Raw genomic sequence first — 17,983 nt, 5'->3', positions numbered from 1 at the left:
GATGACACGTGTCTGGGGAACCATCCAGTTTAGCAGAGGTTTGCTATGGGGATTTGCTTCTAAACTGGGCGGTTCCCGAGACACGTGTCATCAGAGAGCACTTAGACAGAAAAGAACAACCTTAACTTCAGAAGCTCATAAGTACTGAAAGGATTACCATTTTTTAAAAGAAGTAATTTACAAATCTGCTTAACTTTTTGGAGCCAGTTGATATATGAAAAAAAAAGGTTTTTCCTGGAATATCCCTTTAAATACTTTATGTAGGAGTGAGAGTAGTGGGTCCCCAAATATTTTATAGATTTGAAATACCATGCCATCTGACCCCGGTGCTGAGTTTCGCGGAAAAGAGTTAAGTTCTGCTCTAATTTCTTCCAGGTCGACGTCTCTGTCCAATTCCCTCTTTTCCTCTTACCCCAAAGCTGGTAGCTTAATTTTTTTAAAGTATTTCTGAGTGTCGCTCTCCGTTTTCCGTCCCTCCATAGTATATAGTTTTTGATAATACTCCACCACTATTTTTTCCATTTCTGCGGGATCTTTTACCTCCACTCCTTCACTGTTTTGTAATACATAAATACTTTTATTATTGTTTTTTTTATTTTTAATCATGCCTGTCAATATTTTGCTTCCCGGTCTCTGCATATGATATATGGCCCCTGAAAAAGCGCATGCTGTGCCTTTTCCATCACTATATGAGACAATGGGGAGAGGTCACGTGATGACAGGATGTGAGGTCATCAGTTCCTGAGTGCCCGCGGCTCCCCTGCTTGGGCTTACCGCTCGCCTCCCCCCTTCTCCTTTCCCCCCCCCCCCGCTGGTGATGAGCTATACGTCGGACCCTGAGTTGGACTGCTGAGGTGCCCCCTCTAATGGACTCTGTGGGAGCATATACTGAATTTGAAGCCATTCCTGCCGGTCTGGAATCTGCGGGTATACTACCTGGAGGAATAGATGAGGAGGTCCTGATCGAATCCTGAGCCACTGCCCCACTGGCTCCATCCCACGATGTCTGCCTCGCCGGCGTGGTCCTCTGAGACCATAGAGCGCAACGCACAGAGTGGCTCCAGAACAGGTGTCATGTGATCAGCGCAGCCGGATGAGGCTGCGGTCGCGCGTGACACGCTGGCACGATGGCGCAGTAACTGTCGGGATTAGCGGTAAGATGGGAGCGTGGCCCGTGGAGTAAAGCAGTCAGCTGGGGGCAGTAAGTATATGTGAAGCTGTTGTGGACTGAGAAAAGTGATGCAATGACCGGACTTTGGAGAAGTGGATGCTTTCTGACTATAACTCGAAGTGTGTTCTGTGGAGGGGGATTAAAGTCCAGTTAAAGAACAATGGGTACCACATCACCCCTTGATACTGTTTCTGGGGTGGATGGTGAAATGTGGGAAACGCCTGATTTAACTTCACACCTTTTTAATGCTGGGAGGTGATAACGTTGATGAACTATTTACCTCATTATATCACCAACATACACTGAGGGGGGAGAAAAGGAAAGTTCTCCAACCCTGAGGAAAAAAGCCACCACTGGCTTGTAGAATATATACACACCTATGTACCTCTCAGCCTCTCTAATGAAAATGCAAATCTGGAATATCGCCACAGCCAGTATATGGGATTCTCTGCATAAGTGATAAATGCTTTGTCACTTACTGGAATTTCTTTTAGAGCCAGTAGCAGTTAGCGGCAGTAGGAGAATCAGTCTACAGGCCAAGAATCACCTTCTGTATGAGGGAAAGTGAGCTGTACACCATTACTCTCGATTGCTCCAAGGAACCCGGCAAGATGTAGAGTGTCGGCGTAATATCTTCAGAAACAAAGGTATGAGAATGCCCCACACCGCAGATATGGGTTGGAAAGGCTGGAGGATTAAGCAACAGAGACTAAGTGGCCCCTATACAATGTAATTGCCGGGGAGCTTGCTACAGGAATATGCCACCTTTACCTAATCAGAGGAAATCTGGCTGGGGCGGAATGGAGATGGCACAGGGCGCCAGGATGGGGCGGGGGGGCTGGGGTGTGTAGGGAGTAAGTGAAGTTAGGAGATTCATGTCTGAGATGTGGATCAACACTTAGAGGGGGGAGGGAAGAGGGGGTTTAGTGGGATAAACCAGCCGCTTCATTTCTCCCGATAGGTGAGTGCACGTTAGGGGGAAAAGAAGAGATGGAAAGGGAATGTTGATGAGGAAGGAAAATAAGATAATAGTTTAGAATATACGAAGGATTATGGAAAGGGGAAAATGTGTTGCAATGTTCGATAGGATTAAAATTGTTTGTATAATCGAGACCCATCTCACAAAAGAGACAGATAATTTACTTCCATGAAGATGGGCAAAGGAAACATTCCATCCCAACTTTTCAAATTACTCCTTGGGGGGTTTCGGTTATAATACATAAAGGAATGGATATTCAGGTTATTAGGTCTGTAATAGATGGGAGAGGAAGGTTTATATTTTTACAAACCATTTGGGAGGGGAGAAGAATGGTCCTTGCATTTGTATACATTCCCCCACCCTTTACAGTAGAGGTTTTTGGGAAATTAACAGAATTTGTTAAAGGTATGGATAATTATTGCCTACATGTACTGGGAGACCTAAATGGAGTAATGGATAGAGAATTGGATTGGCAGGGGAGAAAACTACCAGAAAGAGAAACCCAGCTGAAAGGATGGTGTCTAGAGTTGGGATGGCTGGATGCGTGGCGTGAATTACATCCATACGAGAAAGTATACTCATGTTTTAATGTCACGCATAAGACAGCCTCAAGAATAGACTATGTCCTGGCTAATAAAGATGCAATTGGGGAAATTAGAGAGATAACATATGAACCTAGATGCCTGTCAGATCATACGATGATAGTATACTCAGTACGTAGGAGGGTAAAAGAAATAGGATTGGTAAGAAGTATGTACAGCAATCCACACTGGTTGACAATAGATGAGGTGGTAGGTGGAATTAAAGAGGAAATTAATATCTTTTGGGAAATTAATAAAGGTTCGGCAGATTTATTTATTGTATGGGATATGTTAAAATCCTTTCTTAGAGGAATACTCTGCAGAAATAAAGCAAGTTTAAGAAGAAATGCAAACAGAAAAAAACTGAGATAAGGGAAAAAATAAAAAAAGCGGAACAGGAATATGTGAATTGTCCCTCTATAGAAAACTGGGAAAAGTTAGGGTTAGTGCAGGATTTATATCAAGGCCCAAAGTTTTAAATGTGTATTTTAATTTAATGTATTTATTATGTATAGACCATACATCGAGATTTTTTCCACGATAGGGTTCACACAATCAAAAAAATCACTGATTTGGACTACACGGATTGCACTGCCTCACAACAAATGGTCACACAGGAACCTTCAAGATGCCACAACTGTTCCCCAAAAGTCTCAAGAAATCCATCTTGGTCCCCTGGAGCCTCAGCCTTAATAGTGCTTAATTTCATAGTACTTAGTTTCTGCTTACTAGTGCCTAAATGTCTATCAAGTGTTCTTTCCCTGCCATCTACTTATTGATCATCTTGTAAAAATGTGAAGTCAATGGTGAGGTGTCATTTGACTCTTACTTTAAACCCCAGACATCAATGGAGAAAGTATCAGAAAGTGCCATTACCCAGTCTTCACTCACTTCTTTGCATAAAACAATTTACACTAAAACTGCAGTGAGGGGCCAAGAAAACCTTGATCTGGTAGATAAGGGTTCCAGTTTGTTACCTGTACACAACACAAATTTCTGACACACATTGTGAATATACCATACTTTTTGTGATAGGAAAAACCATGTAAGCACGAACATTCTACAATATACAATTGGCAATTTAATGTCCACAAATTTGAATATTTGTTCTTTCAATACAAGTCAGATACGTCAAAAAGAAAAAGATACATGCAGAACCATTAACGGGGAGAAAAATATGCGCACACACAATTTCGGATCAAAACTGTTTCCTTTTATTTAAAACATATAGACATATAAAAAAAGGAAAAAAGGAAAATGATGGGGAACCTGGTGCAATAGTTGTTACCTGCACTTTACCAGACAATTTGTCCCTATGTGAACTTCAGTGATATACCCACCGTAAACTGGAAAAGCGTGCACGAGGTACATAGAACAAGGATATTCAGCAAAAAGTCCACAAAAATAAAGTTATATACATTTAGTTATCCACCAAACCTGATCCACATTTTGCATGTGTTTATTTGGATGTATTTGACTTACCTTTTTTATCCTGGCCTACTATTGTAGGTTAAACATGATTTCTCCTGGAACTGCAGCCTTGTGTCCCCATTTCCATTGTCAAATTATAAGATTTCATCAGCCGAAAACACGACAATTTCTATGTCCAAAACAGAGTGCCCAAAAACCCTGCTCTCAGTGCCTTCAATAGGAGCGAGGAAAAGTGCTGAAAAAAAGTGACATGTTACTTCTTTTCTGCATGGTTCAGCACTTAAAGGGGTATTCCGATTTTGTACATCTTATCCCCTATCCAAAACATAGGGGATAAGATGTATGATTGCAGGGGTCCCGCCGCTGGGGACCCCCATGATCTCAGTGCAGCCCCCGGCATTCTGTGATGTCATGGCCACGTGCCCTCCATTTATGTCTATGGGAGGGGGTGTGATGGCCATCACGCCCCCTCCCATAGACACGAATGGAGGGGTGTGGCCATGACATCATGTCCCCGTCTTGGTGGGAGAGCCCAGCACAGAATGCCAGGGGCTGCACCAGGATCATGGGGGTCCCCAGCGGTGGGACCCCTGCGATCATACATCTTATGCCCTATCCTTTGGATAGGGGATAAGATGTATAAAGCTGGAATACCCCATTAAGCTTCCACTTAAGTCAATGAGAGCTTCAGTACTTGTGCCCTGCGATGGTTTAGAGAGAGTCATGGTGTGGTGTTTCACTCAGGCGTGTTTTGTGCCACTAGTGTACTTTAAAGCTAGTGTTTCTTGATGTAATCCTAAATGATGTATAACCTCTATATCTCTAATTCAGGCTATTAATCATAAATGTATTTCCATGTATAATGAAGCAGGATGCCAGTTGAATTGATTTACTTTGCCCCCTAAGGATTTTGTTTATTGACATATTAATTTTGCCATTGATCCCATACACTGGGATGCATTGTTACTCCTCTTACAATATATTCATGAAGTAGCTATGGAAAATATGAAGAGTTTACAGGATCGTACTGAATGCTTATAAGTAGCCAGACATCTTGTCTCAGGGTTGACTTGTGAAACATATGAGCTTCACTACACAAAGTACTTGTTGCTTTGCAGGATGGTGGATCAATGCTGGCAAAAATCACTTTTTGCAACATCTGCCTTGTCAAAGCCTATTAAAAAACTTTGGCATGGAGTTCCACACCTTAATAATGCCAATGTTACGGCTTTTACAGCTCCATTAGGTAAGTTTTGTTTTTGTAGGACTTTATTTGGAATTATCTCTGTTCCAGATGTATTTAAGTGAATTAGCAGACATCCTAGAAGGATTGAAGAAATAAAGAATTTTTTATGCTTATGCATTACTTCAGTGGGTACCGCAAACAAGAACACAGTGCTCAAGTGAATTATTATAGAGAAGAATTCAGACCTATTTTTCAGCCTTTCTTAATGAGATTTGTTTTAATGAAGGTGTATGTCAAACTTGAAGTGCATCTTGAAGTGCTACATGGCTGAGCGGGTTTAAATATTTTGTAATGTTCATTTATCCAGAGGACGCGTTCAGTGACAGGTAAAGTGTGTGAGATGTGAGACCTACAGAACCAATGGGCTGGCTTACTTATATAAATATATCTGTCCACTGTTTACAATTGGAATTCCCATTTGAGAAATTTAGCATGAAAGAAACATGGCAATATCTCTCCCCTGCTTGGTTGGGCATGGAAGTATTGTTAAGATGTTAAAGTATTCTCTTACTTATGAACATACAGATTGGGAAGGGTGTTATGTACAAAAGGTCATCCAGTGAATTCAATGAATGCAGTCTAAGGTTGATATTTGAGTGTTTTATTTGCTGGGAACTTCATAAGCCAGCCCCATAAGCCATGGAATGTACCCCTTAAGTATCATTCCATTTAGATTTTTGTGTTTTAGGTTTTTCTGCTGGATTTCTAAAAACCATAGCTCTTTTATTTTTCCATTAACAAAATCATATAAGGGCTTGTTTTTTGTGGGGGAAATTGTAATGGTTAACCTAATTTTACCATAAAATGTAGTGTGGAAAAAAAATCTGACATATTGGCCCTGATTTACTAAGAGTGGAGTGTTTATTCTGGAGGCTTATTTACTATTCTGTCGCTCATGTTGGTTATTTTTCTGTTGCGCGGTTGTTCGTGGTGCACTAGTCAATTGTGTCGCACAAACTCCGAGCTAAAGAAATTAGTTGTGTGAGTCAAAATGGTTTAGACTTGTTTGTTTAAAAATGTTTCCATGAATTAAAAGTATTCATGTGTTATAATTTTTCAAACATTACAACAATTATCCTTGTTTTTCAGCTTGGATGTTAAATTGATTTAAACCTAATATGGCAAATGTGTTAAAAAGAATTTTTTTTATAAACATTAACTATCACAATAGCATTCAGTGTTTTATTCATAAAAGTGTTGAACTGTAAAAAATGTTTTAAGGTTATAAAACAAGTTACTTTCACAAAAAACAGAATGGTAAATAGTCCCTTGTTAGAAATCACTCCATTTTTGGAATTTCACTCGGCCTCTTGGCTGTCGGTTATTGTGTGAGGCAAACTCACCCTTTTTCTCAAGTGATTTTGGAAGTACTCCGAGTATTTTTGGTTTTTGTCGGTAAAACGCCCAATTTTGCATAGAACACGCCCATTTCAGAGTGAAAAAAAAAACCTCCGAGTGTTTTCTAAAGTGTCGGTTGTGCGACTAAAATTTGCTCACATAAATAGTCGCACAGACGTTGCAACAAAAATTTAGGCATAATAACTGAGAAAAAGAGTCAGTTGGACTTTAGTAAATTAGGGCCATTATCTTTATTTTGTAGGTCAGTACAAGTATACTGAAAGCCAATGTATATCTTTTATTACTATTTAAAAAAAAAAAAAAAATTATTATAAATTTCGCTTTCCATCACTTTTAGGGATGAGCGAATTGAATCTGACGAATCCGAATTCATTATGAATTTCAGGGAAAAATCGATTCACAACAAATGCAAATATCATCGCAATTCGCTCAAAACGCTTCATTAAACTCCATTTAGTGCAGTCCAGGCTCCAGGGCATCTAAAATGGCGGATTCACATGTGAGGACACAGGGCAAGGAATCCTGGGAAGGCGGGAACAAGGGTAGGCAGGATGACCCTGAATCACATGCAGCATGCAGCTCATCAGCAGCCAGCCACCTCTGTGATGTCACAGCCATATATAATTGGCAGCCATCTTGCTGGCAGTCACTTTAACCTTATACTGCAAAGAGAGGGACAGCCAGCAGTGTGGGTTGCACAGAAAAGCATTTTTACAGCAGCGATTCACCTCCCAGTCATATCTGCATTCTGTTGCAGAGAGAGAGAGAGAGAGGGACAGAGAGCAGTGTGTGTTGCACAGAAAAGCTTTTTTTACAGCAGCGATTCACCTCAAGCCCAAATGCAGCCTAGAAGCACTGATAGGGAAGGGAGTGAGATTGAGAGAGAAAGTGCAATTTTGGCTGTAGTACACAGCGACTGTGTGCTGCAGCACTGGTGTGTACAACAACTGAAAAGCTAATAGTAGCCAGCCAGTTAGGGTGATCAGAGCACTAAAAGCGTATTGTCCTCTATTAAGTGTAACCTGTGCATACATCTAAGTAGTGTATCATTTTGTTCCTGTTAAAGTCTTAAGGGCCTAGATACTGTGAAAGGCCAGGCAAAAGTACACACCTGCTGGTGTTGTAGACAAATACTGTTTTTATCGTAGTGGAGCGCATTGTCCTCCCCTCATAAGTGCATACCACATACATACATCTAAGTGGTGTACCATTTTGTTCCTGTTAAAGTCTTAAGGGCCTAGATACTGAGAAACACCAGGCAAAAGTACACACCTGCTGGTGTTGTAGACAAATGCTGTTTTAAGGCATAGTGGAGCGTATTGTGCTCCCCTCATATGCACACTAAGTATGTTAGGCAGAGAAGTGCCAGGGCGTGCACAGAGGAGTGGCAGAGGCCTAAATTCATCAGGCAGAGGTCGCAACAGACTAAGGGCAAGTGGTAGCAGGAGTCGCAGCGAGAGGCCTGAGCTCCCGGTATCAGCTAGTGGTCGTGTCTCTACCAGCAACCCATCTGCTGTCATGGATTGGTTAACACGGTCATCCACTTCATCACAAGTGACATCTGACACCCCCAGTCAACAGTTGGTGGGTTCCTCAGACACAACCCTCAGTTGGCATGGCCCGGGAGCAGTCCCTGTCCTCCCATTTCCTCTGTCCTATGCTGTTCCCTCCCCCACAGAAGTATCTTATGCTGTTGGTTTAACTCCATTATTTAGTGAGGACGATCTACTAGAGGACAGTCAGCAGCTACTGTCCAGCCAAGAAGTGGAGGAGACACCAGCCACTTCCTCCGCTATGCGGGCAAGTTGTGATGAGGAGAGTGGCGTGGGCGGGTTGTTGCTAGCGTTCAGTCTCCTGAAGCAGACACTGTTGACAAACCTGAGGAGGATATCAGTGATGTGCAGACACAACTTGATGATGATGAAGAAGATCGCACTTGGGAGCTGGGCGCAGAAGGGGCTTCATCATCATCATCATCATCATCATCAGGAGAGGAGTAGTGCGGACTGTTGGTGGCAAAATCAGCTACTCTGCGGTTTTCATTAAGCATCCGGAGGATGTTAACCTGGCCACATGCAAGATGTGTCGGCAGAAGGTGAAGCGTGGCCAGGGTCCCTATGTTGGCACCACGGCCCTGCATCAACATATGCAGCACCACCATAAAGCGGCCTGGGAGAACCGTGGCTCTGATGTGGTGGTCCAGCCTGCTGCATCACCCAGTGGCACGCCACTCCCTGTTTTGGCCAGCCAAAGCTCCACCACCATAGCCAAAGGAAGCTGTGTGTCATACCCATCTTCTGTCGCTCCAGATGCTCCTGCTCCTCCTACTTCGAGTCAGTCATTCTGCCAGCAATCCATCGGCAAAGCGATGTCCAAGAGACAACAGAATGCGACCACTCATGCAACGGCGCAGAAGCTGAATGTGCTCCTGTCCAAGTTGCTGGTGCTACAGTCTCTCCCTTTTCAAGTGGTGGACTCTGCACCTTTCAGAGAACTGATGGCTTGTGCCGAGCCAAGGTGGAGAGTCCCAAGCCCTCGTTTCTTTGTGAAGAAGGCAGTACCAGCCCTGCACAATTTTGTGGAACAGAAGGTGGGGCAGTCCTTGAGTCTGTCGGTGTGTACCAAAGTGCACAGCAGCGCCGACGTGTGGAGCTGTAACTATGTTCAGGGACAAAACATGTGTGGTATCCCAGTATGGGATGATTTGGCTCTGTACTGTCCTCCTGACTTCTCAGGCAGAGTCCCTGCATGTCCCCAGGCCCCCCTTATAGTATCACCATATTGTACATAGGTTTGCATCATTTAATGTACTGTTTCTTTAATGTTTGTACCACATGATTGTTACCCAGGAGGCAATGGAAGCCAGGTGACCCCCCAGGTGACCTATGGGCTCCTTGCACAGCCCCCCTATATAACAAGGGGAGGGGCTACAATCTCTCTCTTAGCACATTGCTACTCAAGCCTAAAATCTTGTACCTACAAGTCGGTCATCAGTAAGTCAAGTCATCTTATTGTCAGCCACCATCTCTGTCAAGTCCATCTGTAGTCACAGTGGCCTGCATTAAAATAAGTCTAACTACTGCAAGTCCAAGCAAACCTGCGAGGTCCCCCTGTGTCACTGGTAACCTCCCTGGGATATTTGGCTGTACTGCAAAGACTATATCACTTGTCTTGCCTCAGTAATGCTGCCCACTGGGTGAATGTGGTTCCTGCACAGCCACAACAGCAACTTGGACAGGACACGCCATCTCCATGCTCTCAGGCTGTTGGTCCTGTGACAGTGTGCACATCCGCCTCCTCATCCTCCACCGTGTTCTGAGCCTCCACTGCACGGAAAAGTCTCAGTTCCCCTCCAACATACCATGTGTGTAGGGCATGGCGGAGTCACGTTGTTCTTGACATGGTTTGTCTTCCCAAACGGAGTCACACAGGAGAGGAACTGCTAAAAGTCATTCATCAAGACATCGAATCATGGCTTACGCCACGAAAACTGGAAATGGGAACCATTGTGACCGACAACGGGAAGAACATCTTGTCTGAGCTGCGACAAGGAAGCCTGAGACATGCGCCCTGCATGCCACTGCAAAGCACACCCTCCTTGATCTGCAGCGCCAGAAGAGCATCCCCGAACATAGTCTGATTTGCGACATTTCCACACGTTGGAATTACACCCTCCATATGTTGAAACGACTATATGAACAGAGAAAAGCCATACCCGATTTCTTGATGATACAAGCGGATAGGGGGACTCCCCTGTGCAACTTCAATGTCAACTAGTGGCAGCTCATACGTGACACCTGCCATTTTCTCAGGCCCTTTGAGGAAGCCACATTATTAGTCAGTCACCAGGATTACGGGATGAACAAATGTCATTCCACTGCTTCATCTACTACAACACGTGTTGGAAACAATGGCTGGTCAGGGCACTGGAGACATCTACATCTCACGGGCACATGAGCCCTGTGGGGGCCTGAACTGAAGGAGGAGGGGGAGGGGCACAGTGGAACACAGTTTAGGTTTCACGAAATTGGCAGTTTTTCTAGTCATCTGACAGGAGAGGAGGAGCAGGAGCAGTTAGATGAGCTATAGGGTTATGAGGAAGGCGAGACCGAGGACCCAGACACACAGTGGCAATATGCAGTGGAGATTGATGCAGGGAGTCCCTCCGAGTCACTTGCACAAATTGCATGATGCATGCTCAATTGCTTTCGTAGTGACCGCCGAATTTTCACCATTCTGCAGCGGGATGACTTCTGGCTCTCCACCTTATTGGACCCTCACTACGGGCACAAAATGGGGGCCTTTTTTTACACCCACTGAGAAGGAGGACAAACTGACCTACCACAGAGACATCCTATGCAGTCAGTTGGCCAATGCCTTCCTGCGCCATCATCCATCCTCTCGCAGGTCTGACTCAGGGGGGCCCTCTGCGCTCACCTTCCACTGCCATGGCTTCTGGGGAGGGGTGGGGTGGCAGGAGCAGTACCCGCTCCATCAGCAGCAGCCTGAGTCTACAGTCGCTGATGAGTAGCTTTCTTCACCTGCATAGTGAAGCAACTCATCAGCAGCAGGTAGACCTGGAGCAGGACTTGAACCAGCAGGTGGTGGCATACCTTGACATGCCCATGCCAACACACCTTGAAGATCCACTGGACTTCTGGGCAGCAAAATTTGATTTGTGGCTGCAACTAGCAGAGTTTGCCATTGAAAACCTGTCCTGCCCAACCAGTAGTGTGCCATCAGAGCGGGTGTTTAGTGTGGAAGGAGCCATAGTAACCCCAAGGAGAACTCTTCTGTCCACGAAAAACATGGAGAAACTGACCTTTGTGAAGATGAATCAGGCATGGATCAGCCAGGATATCCACCCACCAATACCAGATGCATCAGATTGACCATGGTGCCACACCAACACTTCACAAATATGGATAGTGCTAAACATACATAAGGCGCTTCTCCCCAGTTACAGATATTCCTCTGCATCAGACCACAGGTAAGTATTGAGGATATGCATTACGTAAAACCTAACTTTGAGTAATATTCTTAGGATGAAATATATGTACCCACATTTTTTTTTTACATCAAACAAAAGGAAAGGAGTGCAAAAAACACCTTGTGCCCCCTACACCATCAAGTATTGATGTGATGTAAAGACCTCTAAAAGGTGGAAGGGAACAGCATATGGTCCATTGTAACTTCCCCTGTAAGGCCCTACTCTGGCATTATTAATTCCCTTCTTGGCAAGTGTTACTCACCCTAAAAAGGGTGGCCCCACACAGGAATCTCTCCCTATTTCCCCCTACAAACACTACCATTTCCCAGGGTTTTTAGGTGGAAATAGTGAGAGTTTCCTGTGTGGGGCCATCCTTTTAAGGGTGAGTAACACTTTCCAAAATGGGAATTAAGAGGGCGAGAGTAGGGCCTTACAGGGGAAGTTTTTATCCCCACCTTCTACAATGGACAATACGTTGTTCCCTTCCACCTTTTAGAGGAAAGTGTTACTCGTCTTAAAAAAGGGCGGCCCCACACAGGAACCAATCCCTATTTCCACCAAAAAACCCTGGGAAATGGCAGTGTTTGTATGTGAAAATAGGGAGAGGTTCCTGTGTGGGGCCGCCCATTTTAGGGCAAGTAACACTTTCCAAGAAGGGAATTAATAATTCGAGAGTAGGGCCTTACAGGGGAAGTTTTTGCCCCCCACCGGTTTCAATGGACCATACGTTGTTCCCTTCCACCTTTTAGAGGTCTTTGCATCACATCAATACTTGGTGGTGTAGATGGCACATGGTGTTTTTTTGCACACCTTTCCTTTTGTTTGAATAAAAAAAAATATTTGGGATCCATATATTTTATCCTATGCATATTATTAAAACTTAAGTTTTACGTAATGCATATCATCAATACTTGCTTGTGCACACTAACACTTTTACAAAAGAGACTGTTTTCTTCTGCCTACCTGCCTCAGCTACTATTCTGATCCTGCCACCCACCTGATGCCACACATTTGATGCCAAGCTCTCCTTTTTCACCCACCTTCATCACCGGGTACTGGTATTGCCACCCACCGCACCACTCTGTTACCCGGTCACTTTCAGGACTCCTGATGCTACTGCCACCTCCAGGCTGTGTCATTCTGCCACCATATGTTCTCCTCGTGCTGATGCCACCTCCAGGCTGTGTCATTCAGCCACTATATGTTCTCCTCATGCTGCTGACAACTCCAGGCTGTGTCATTAAGCCTCTTTATGGTCTCCTCAAGCTGCCGCCAACTCCAGGCTTTGTCATTTAGCCACTATATGGTCTCCTCATGCTTCTGCCACCTCCAGGCTGTGTCATTCAGCCACTATATATTCTCCTCATGCTGCCACAAACTCCAGGCTGTGTCATTCAGCCAAAATATGCTGCCGCCAACCCAGGCTGTGTCATTCAGCCACTATATGTTCTCCTCATGCTGCCATCACCTCCACGCTGGGTCATTCAGCCATTATATTGTCTCCAGATGCTGCTGCCAACTCTGGGCTGTGTCAGTTAGCCACTATATGGTCTCCTCATGCTGCTGCAACCTCCACGCTGGATCATTCAGCCACTAAATGGCCTCCTCATGCTACTGCCAACTCCAGGCTGTGTCATTCAGCCGCTATATGGTCTCCTCATGCTGCCGCCACCTCCACGTTGTGTCATTCAGCCACTATATGGTCTCCTCGTGCTGCCGCCACCTCTACACTGTGTCATTCATCCACTATATGGTCTCCTCATGCAACCTCCACCTCCACGCTGGGTCATTCAGCAACTATATGGTCTACTCATTCTGCTGCCAACTCCAGGCTGTTTCATTCAGCCACTATATGGGTCCTGATGCTGCTGCTACCTCCACGCTCTGTCATTCAGGCACTATATTGTCTCCTCAGGCTGCTGCCAACTCCAGGCTTTGTCATTCAGCCACTATATGGTCTCCTCATGCTGCCACCACCTCCACACTGGGTCATTCAGTCACTATATGGTCTCCACATGCAGCTGCCAACTCCGGGCTGTGTCAGTCAGCCACTATATGGTCTCCTCATGCTGCTGCCACCTCCACGCTGGGTCACTCAGCCACTATATGGTCTTCTCATGCTGCCGCCAACTCCAGGCTGTGTCATTCAGCCACTATATGGTCTCCTCATGCTTCTGCCACCTCCATGCTGTGTCACTCAGGCACTCTATGGTCTCCTCATGCTGAGTCCACCTCTACGCTGTGTCATTCTGCCACTACATGGTCCCCTCAGGCTGCAGCCACCTCCACGATGGGTCTTTCAGCAACTATATGGTCTCCTCATTCTGCCTCCAACTCCAGGCTGTGTCATTCAGCCACTATATGTCTCCTCATGCTGCCGCCAACTCCAGGTTGTGTCATTCAGCCACTATATGGTCTCCTCATGCTGCCGCCAATTCCAGGCTGTGTCATTCAGCCACCATATGGTCTCCTCATGCTGTTGCCACCCCCACGCTGTGTCATTCAGGCACTATATGATCTCCTCATGCTGCCATCACCTCTACGCTGTGTCATTCAGCCATTATATGGTCTCCTCATGCTGCAGCCACCTCCACCCTGGATCATTCAGCCACTATATGGTCTCTTCATGCTGCCGCCACTCCAGGCTGTGTCATTCAGCCACTATATGGTCTCCTCATGCTGCCGTCACATCCATGCTGGGTCATTCAGCCACTAAATGGTCTCCTTATACTGATGCCACCTCCAGGGTCTGTCATTGTGCCACTCTGTGACAGTGATTCTAATAGTGATTCCTCTGCATGTCATGCTGAATAACAATATCATTTCTCTAACCCAGCACACACCCTATGCGTGTTACAGCAAGGCAAAGTGTTCTACACCCCTATTGAGGCTCTCTGTAAGCCAGAAATAGCTGTTTTTAATAGCGATTCCTGCAAATAAATTCGGACCGATAAAATTTTTCCGGCAAAATTCGGCGAATCGGACAAATCAAATTTTTCTAAAATTCAGCCATCTCTAATCACCATATTCTGACTCTTTTATTTTTCTGTCTATGGAATAGTAAGAGCTTGTTTTTGTAGTGTGATCTATCATAGATCCTTTTCCTATAGATGCTCTCTCTATACTATGGAGGTCCAGATTGGCCCATGTGTTCCCTCCAGTTTCCATGATACAGAGGGTATTGAAGAAAATCAGGCAAGACCAGGCCACAGGAATTGCATGATACGATTTAGAAAATACCATTCATACCATATCAGGAAAGGTTAAAGGATCTTAACATGTAAAGCTTGCAAGAAAGATGAGGAAGAGGGGATATGATAGAAACTATTATATACATAAAGGGATCAAGTACACCTAATGCAAGGAGGGAGAAAAAATATTTAAAAAGAATGTTATCAAAGATTAGATCCTGAGCTACTCACAGATGGGAAAAAGAACACATGCAAGGCTGGTATGAAACCAATATGAACGTAAATGCATCATGCAAAAATTAATATATATACAGGCAGCATACAAAATGTGAAACTCTAAGGATTCTTACATGAAAGATATCTGGTAGTTCATGATTATTCATGGGTTTCCCATTTCTTGTCTTGTGTGATCCAGTGAACTTCACAAATGACAGGGAATTCTCAGGTGCTGACCAGAACAAAGAGGCTTCAGGTAGGTAGATTCAGATCAAAAAGCTTTATTCAGCCAAGATGCAAAGCGTTTCACTGCGCAAGAGCAGCTTCCTCAGGCATCAGATGCCTGAGGAAGCTATGCTTGCGCAGTGAAACGCGTTGCATCTTGGCTGAATAAAGCTTTTTTTTTCTGAATCTATCTACCTGAAGCCTCTTTGTTCCGGTCAGCACCTGAGAATTCCCTGTCATTTATGAAGTTCACTGTATCACACAAGTTCTTATGGGAAGGCTGTAGACGGTTAGATAAATCTTCTTTTCTACACGTGCTAACCATTGTTGTGTATGTCGGTACACAACCGGAGCAGGTGAGAGACCAACTGTATCCCTATCCCTGTCCAGCATTAGCACGTGTGATCCTCCACAGGGAGCGCCTCTGCTTTGTATTTTTACATTTCTTGTCTTGGAAACTTTTCTTCAAGCAATAACATCGCTTACGGGTAGGATCACACGTAACGGATCCGCAGCATATTTTACAGTGTGCATCCGCCGCTGACCACCCCATATTGGGCCTCCAGCTGTTGCCGAACTGGCCTGCCCCCTCGCCCCGCCCCTTGGCCTGCTCACAGCGGCAATAACTGGAGGTACAATATGGGTCGGGTCACCGATGGATCCGCAACATAAAATATGCTGTGGATCCGTTACGTGTGACCCTACCCTAAAGGATGGAGAGTTCCAAGACCTATCTGCCTTTGAACCAGATAGAGTCCTGAGATTCTTACCTAGGTTCCTTCCTTTAGGAATACTAATCTGGTAATCTCTCTTACTGTACTGTGTCAAAGTCCTTTCTCATCTTAAGAGAGGAATAGATATTACTAGATACCAAGAGATTTATATGGAGAGATCTAAAGAATTCATGAGAGTGGATAATCTTCTAATATCATTTTCTGGCCAAAATGAATAGCCATCACTGAATAGATGAAATAGAGAAACCATTAGGGAGTCCTTTGCTTTCCAAAACTTTATTCCCCTTGTTTCTGTTAAAGCCCATTCCACTTGATATGTTTCGACATCCTGGGCAGAAATGAGCCATATCCTTCTGGATCCTTCCGGATCAGCTTTCTGGAGCTATCCACTTTCATCAGCCACTATAGGCTTGACACTTCATTTTCAGAATACATTGCTTTCGGGCAGTCTATTTTGAAATCTGCTTTGCAGGAGGACCCTCCTAATAGGGTTACTACTTACTAATTCCTCATTATTGTGCTGTTGGTTAGGAGGTAAGGAGATCTGTTTTTACCACAGTCCTAATAGCAGCACACAAATTTAATTCCCTTATCTGTAGTTACTTCTTACACATTCTAAAGGGTGGGTCTTCCCTGATTAACCACTTAGGGATGCAGGGCATAAATATCCACTCTGCGCCCGCTCCTGAACTATGAGTTGCTATGAAATGCTGCTGGGACATGTGGCTAATGATGGACTTCACCGATCAGGATGTTGTCTGGCATTAACTTTTTAGACATCGCAATCAAAGTTTATTGTATCGTCTAAAATGCCAAAAATCCAGTTGCCGGTTGTTTAGTAGAGCTTATCGGGAAACCTGTTGCGAAATTCAGGTGAAAGGACCACAGGAGGGTCCCTATCTGCCTCCTTGCCATTCTATTGGTGCTCCAAAAAACGAACTAAAGTTAGAAATAAATGCTTTCATTTTCCTTCATTGGGAGGAGGTGTTGCATGTTCATCACTATTTAAGTTGATCTAACCCATATAGATAAGTAAAGAGGGGCATCCCACTGCAGCCTGTATTATTTCAGAACCAGAGGAAACACAACAGGAGGTGGAACAAGGTGGTGTTAATAGATAAGGGTGATATAGAAATAGTCACAGAAAGTACTTCTGCCAGTAAGTCTAAGTATCCACTTGGTTTTTTTTCTGGCAGTTTTTGAGCCAAAGTCAGAAGTGGATCCATAAGGTAGGAGAAATGTAAGTCCTTCCTTTACATGTCCCATTCCTTTTGAATACATTTCTGGCTTTGGCTCAAAAACTGCAGTGGCAGATATCCAAAAACGGACAGAAAAAAAACCACGTGGAAACTTAGCCTTAGAGAGTAATAAATAGGAGCAGTAAGGATGTTTCTCCTACTCTTACATAATTATAGATTTGACTTTTGATTTTAAAGGAAGGTGATCATATGATCATATATTGCTTTATTAATAATAGCAATTATATACATGTTAACAGAAAGGCAAAGAATGAATCGCACCCACCACGTTTGATGTCCCAGGTAAGATAATCTTTTATTCCACGAAATATGATGCAGTTGTTAAAGGAGCTCCATTAATTTTTTGTTTCTGTAACAACTGCATCACATTTCATGGAATTAAAGATTATCTTACCTGGGACATCAAACGTGGTGAGTGCGATTCATTCTTCACCTTTCTGTTATCCTGTTTGATTGGATTATACTACTACCATTGAAGCCACACCACTCGCTGGGTCCACTTCAGCAGTATGTTACTATAAGAGGCAGCTGACACAATTGAATCATACGGACTGGTACAATTTGTTGCACTGGCAGCGCCTATTGGCTATTTTCTTTCTTT

Source organism: Hyla sarda, chromosome 2 (assembly GCF_029499605.1).
Source record: "Hyla sarda isolate aHylSar1 chromosome 2, aHylSar1.hap1, whole genome shotgun sequence".
Classification (NCBI taxonomy): Eukaryota; Metazoa; Chordata; class Amphibia; order Anura; family Hylidae; genus Hyla; species Hyla sarda.
The sequence above is the reverse complement of the archived record's forward strand: the minus strand, read 5'-3'. Positions refer to the sequence as shown.